At 40.6% G+C, this 4,564-nt stretch overlaps 1 pseudogene; it reads left to right on the top strand.

The window, feature by feature from the left end:
* The first annotated feature begins 890 nt into the window (after window positions 1-890).
* Window positions 891-1,973, top strand: LOC114111592 (polycomb group RING finger protein 6-like; annotated as a pseudogene).
* The last annotated feature ends 2,591 nt before the right edge of the window (window positions 1,974-4,564 follow it).

The following is a 4,564-nucleotide window of genomic DNA, read 5'->3' as shown; positions in this document are numbered from 1 at the left end:
TACATATACACAATGAAAGCTTTTAAGTTACAAATGGTTGTCCAGGTTCCTATGAGTGCCACACCCTCCTCCAATGTTTACTTGGGGCTCCTGAATCAAAGACCCTCAATATGAAGGTTAGAATAATACATTGCCTCAATAATTTAAGGACAATGCCTGTCAACAGCAGGAGGTAATTATGGAACGAAAATGACACTCCCTTTTTCCTGGCAATATAATTCTCCTAAAACAAAAGGGGGGGGCGGTGAGAGAGTCAATTTCTCGGTAGGTGCATAAGAAGTTTGGGGTCGCCGAGGAGGAGAAAGGGGTCTGGAGTTCTCAAGGAGGAAAGGACAAGTTGTTGTTGCTGTTGTTTCCTCTCTCTCTCTACCTTCCTTAGTAAGGATTATATAACAGGGTATCTTGCTTGAGGACAGTTTCTCCTTCTTGAAAACATTCTGACTAATCCTGTTATCTTAAAGTGTATATTATGGGAGTGGGTCTGGTAAGATATTTCTATTGTTAGTTCTAATCCTATCATCTTAAAATGTAAATTGTAGGAGTGGGTCCACAAAGGTCTTTACAACCTCTAGACATTCTTTTGATTTATTGTAATCACCAATTTAAAAAGTATATAGCTTCCTTGCTAAGACTAGTGAGGGGGGGGCACTCCTAACCCCCTTCTGATGTTTATGTCAGAAGCTTTCTCTGTCCCTTTTTATACTTTAATAAAACCCTGCTACATAAAACCTCTTGAGTGATCAAGCCTGGTACCTGGTCCCAAAGCTAAATCTTCTTTGGAGATCACGAATCTGACACTCTTCCTGGTAAGCTATCAACAGCATATGATGATCCAACTTTCGTAATTTAAAATAGCTGTCATTAAGAAATTTGATCGTTCTACTTTCAGCATGGAGGGGATCCCCGCAGTAGTTGCAGACAACGAGGGCGCTGCCATGGCCCAGGGAGTCACAGCCATGCTGCCCCTGCCTTCCATCTCCCCTCCTGCCCTCACCCTGGAGCCCAAAGTAGATGAGGAGGGCCTGCCACTCCTGCCCAAGACAGGGGCTCCAGGCTGCTCAGACTCCCAGTTCCCTGCTTGAGCTGCAGCCTGGGTGCAGCCTGGGCTGCTGAGGGGACGCTTTAAGGATGACAGTGAAGAATTGGAAGAGGATGAGGATCTCGAGGAGGAATAACAGGAGGAAGAGATGAATCACTTCTTGCTGAGGCTGAAGTGGGGCCAGCCAGACTCTCAGAAGGAGGAGCACCTGATTAATCTCTCTGAGCCAGCCCCGTACATCTTTGTGTTCCATTTGCAAAGGTTACTTAATAATGCAACTACCATTACAAAATGTCTTCATACATTTTGTAAAAACTGCACTGTAAGACACTTCTGCTATAGCAACAGATGTCCAAAATACAACATAGTAATACATCAGACACAACCTCTTTACCACATAAGGTTGGACCAAGGGTTACAAGACATAGTGTACAAATTAGTGATCAATCTAAGAGAAAAAAGCAAATGCATGATTTCTATAAAGGGGTCTAGAAGCACCTAAAACTTCTGTTCCACAGCCAGCCCCTTCAAGCAAAAGAAAAACTTAAGAAGTCTTAAAATCGATGTGTCCTATTCCACCTGAACTTGATATGTCTTTATTACTAAAGTTTATTGGTGTTGATGAAGGCACAGGACATTTTAAGCCACTGGAGAAGAAGTTTGTCTGAATTTCATGAGAAGCAACTATTGGACATGTAGAAAAATTCCTCAGAAGAAAAAGAAAAATGGGTCTTGATTCAGCTTGTCAAGTAGATATCATCTGTGGTGATCACTTGTTAGAGCGTATCAAACTCTAAAGGAAACATGACATATAATAGGTGATGCAGCAATGCAGGATGGTCTGCTGATCCTTCATTATGGACCTATGGTTTCTCTTTTAAAAATTACTTGGATGATTCTAATGGTATCTAACAGTAGAAGGGAAACAAAATAAGACACTTCTTCAGGATTGCAGTCTCACCAAAGATTTTCATGAAACGTGTAATTGCTATCACTTTGTGCTGTTTGAGACATAACTGATTTATTTTCAGCAAAAAGAATCATGGGATTTATAAGTACAACTTGGAATGATAGAATGCATCTGTTTTACTACAGACTACATGTAAAAAGCTTCCATAGCTCACAGGGAAAATTTGTAAAGCATTGAATTTTTATGATTTCAGATACTTTGACATTGATTTTGTTTCCTAAACATTGAGGTAAATCAGTTAGTTACTGTTTCTGTCTTCATGGAGCCACACCACTTTTAAGTTGGTTCAGATTCTGCTCTCTGCAATGGCATCAGTTGTGCAGTCATCCTTTTGGAAAATAAGTGTGCTTTTGAACTGAAAATTTAAAGCCAGGCTTTGTTAATTTACAGAATGTACCTCTTAAAAAACACCAAAATTTCTCTCCTTATGTCTGTTACTATTTGTTTCATGTATTTGGGTCTTCCTATATTAGGTGCATATATATTAACAAGATATATATTATATATATTAACAGTAACTCAATAGGCATGAGTTTAAGTAAACTCCAGGAGCTGGTGATAGACAGGGAGACCTGGCATGCTGCAGTCCATGGGGTTGCAAAGAGTCGGACATGACTGAGCAACTGAACTGACTGATATTAACAAGTGTAAAATCCCCTTCTTGTATGGATCCTTTTATTATTATATAGTGTCTTTTTTAATCTTTCTCTTGATCTTTTAATTGGAAGTGGTTCCTCTGCTTCTCCATTTTACTTATATTCTCTTATTCTGTGACTTTAGGATAAATAATTATTTACTGTGGTCTTGGAGGGTTATTTATATGTGGGGGAATCTTTGTGTAGGTTTAATATATTTGGTGTGAGGACTGTTTTTAGTATGGACGCTTGTCACCTCTTTCCTCAGTGTGTGTTATTTGTTATCCTCTTGATAGGAGGTGCGCTGATATGGTAGCTGTTTCCTGGTCCTGAGGTTCTCAGAGGCAGGGGTGGTTCAGGCACAACCCTGAAGGTGGTTCCTGACCACTTCTGGAGACTGTGAGGGTGGTGATGGCATCTTGGGACCACTCTTGGTGTCTGAATGGGTAGTAGAGGGGTGGGTCACGAATACCCCTGGGCTCCAGGAGGGATGCATCAGGGATTCACAAACACTCCAGGCATATGGGTGGTTAGTGGTGGCAGCTTGATACCCACCCCCACACCCCTGGAGCCTGTGCAGGCAGTGTCCAGTCCTCTGTGAGTGCACTCACTGGGAAAAGGGCTATAATCAAGAGTCCCTCCTGTCTCTCCATGCAAACTTCAAACAGTGGTGACTAGCCTGTAAGTAACCTAGGCTTCCTCCATGTACACTCAGTTGTGGTCATAATGGATTCCAGCAACCCCCACATTGAGGCTGTTTCCACACAGCCAGCTCCAGTCCTCTTCACAGTTCTGATCTCCAAATTCTGAGTTCCAGCATCCAGCCCCTGCCCACAGTGGTGGTAGTGTATTTCAGGCTGGGGAGTGCAGAGCAGTGACACTTATTGTTCTGTTCTTCCTCTGGTCTTGCTGCCACAAATCACCTGCTGCATTCTCGTCTCATGCTCTGAAGCTCCCCTTCTATCCTGTCTGATCTCCCCACCAGTGAAGGACCTTTCAGGATTCAGGAACCTTTATTCTCTCACAGCTCCTTCCGAGGGGCACAGGTTCTGTCCTGATTTTTTTCTTTTTTGCCTACCCAGTTACATGGAGATTTTCTTTCCCTTTCAGCAGTCTGAGATCTTCTGCCAGTGTTTAGTAGGTACCCCATGAGAACTGTTCTACACATAGATGTATTTTTTCATGTATCTGGGGGAGAAGGTGAGCTTCATATCCTACTAGTCTGCTGTCTTGATTATTCTGATGGTATATTTAAATGGGCCTTGTATAAGATAGTTACCTCTCTTTTGCTTAATTATACTGTGTAATAGACATTAAGTCTCCCTAGGGAATCTTTCTCCTGCCTGGTATTATAAGGCAGGGTATATAAGTCTGCCCCTCAGGCAATAATAATTAAACATACACAAAGAAGCCAACAGGTTACCCAAACCCACACAATATAAAATAAAAACTGGGAGCTAATATTCATAGGCTAATATAGTCAATAATGGAGATTTTATTTGCCCCTATGGTACATTGCACTGAGTTGAACTTGTAAACTCAGAAAGAGGGCGTGGTTGAATGCCTTGTGCAAACTTTTGAAGGCATGATAAATTATACTTTAAAATTCTAAAAATAAAATAAAATAAAATAAATAAAAAAATAAATAAAATTCTAGAACATAGAATTCTTGATTTCCATTTTAGTTGAATATCTCACTGATACAAAAAGGTAAACACAATGTAGGCAAATCAATCTTTGATATCCTCTTTGTAGATGATTAGTTTTGGAGGTAATTAAAAGTAACTGTCTTTGTCTTGCCTATATCTACAAGTAAGAAATATAAACATAGCCCACAATGACCTGAGATTAAGCCTAATTAGCTCAATCAAGTAGAACCTGAAACCAAAAAGAAAAAAGGAGGATAAAGAAACTTTTTTA

The sequence above is a fragment of the Ovis aries genome, chromosome X (assembly GCF_016772045.2).
Source record: "Ovis aries strain OAR_USU_Benz2616 breed Rambouillet chromosome X, ARS-UI_Ramb_v3.0, whole genome shotgun sequence".
In the NCBI taxonomy this organism is placed as follows: Eukaryota; Metazoa; Chordata; class Mammalia; order Artiodactyla; family Bovidae; genus Ovis; species Ovis aries.
The sequence above is the reverse complement of the archived record's forward strand: the minus strand, read 5'-3'. Positions and strand labels throughout refer to the sequence as shown.